Raw genomic sequence first — 844 nt, 5'->3', positions numbered from 1 at the left:
TCTTTAGCTGATCTGTTTGCATATCTGTTTTTTCTACATTCCTTTATAAGCCCCTATGTCTTACTCATTTGCATCTCTAGTACCCAGGATAGTGCCTTGTACACAACAGAACCTTATGACTACGAATGTTACATGACTAAAACTCTGGGTTTCCAGGCCATCTCTTTATCTCGTCTTTCTCTGACTGCTTGTTCTTAGCCACCTTCATGATCTCCTCTTTGTCTACCCTTTAAATATTCTTCAGGGTAACTCATCCTTATCCACCTTTTGGGCTTCAGCCATCAGCAATTACCTCAATTCCCAGATGTAGATTTTTAATTCCCAATGCGTTTTTATGAGCTAAGGCTGCCTCTCTCTCCCTATATGTATTGAAAGCAACTCCCATAAAGACCCATTATCTCTTCCATTCCCAACCTGCTCTCCTCCTGCTTTCAATGTTCAGTCAATTAAATTAACATTCATCCAGTGCCCTAAAAGACAAACCTCAAAGTCCTCTAATGCATCTCACTGTCTTTGCCCCCTGTCCTGCTGGGTAAGGAGCTTTATCCATTACCAAATCCCCACCCCTGAACCTGCCTCTGAGTCTTTATCTATTTATTTACTTATTCTGTTTCTTCCTCCAGGAACACCTTATCCCACTTTGTCCTAAATCATTTTCATCCTTTGAAATTCAGAAAACTGATTAACTTCAATTGTTTCTCTGAGTTCTACATAGGTTTTTTGTTTGTTTGTTTGAGACGGAGTTTCGCTCTTGTTACCCAGGCTGGAGTGCAATGGCGCGATCTCGGCTCACCGCAACCTCCGTCTCCTGGGTTCAGGCAATTCTCCTGCCTCAGCCTCCTGA

The sequence above is a fragment of the Sapajus apella genome, unplaced genomic scaffold (genome assembly GCF_009761245.1).
Source record: "Sapajus apella isolate SASKATOON/1434 unplaced genomic scaffold, GSC_monkey_1.0 scaffold69, whole genome shotgun sequence".
NCBI lineage: Eukaryota > Metazoa > Chordata > Mammalia > Primates > Cebidae > Sapajus > Sapajus apella.
Note: the sequence above shows the minus strand (reverse complement) of the source record.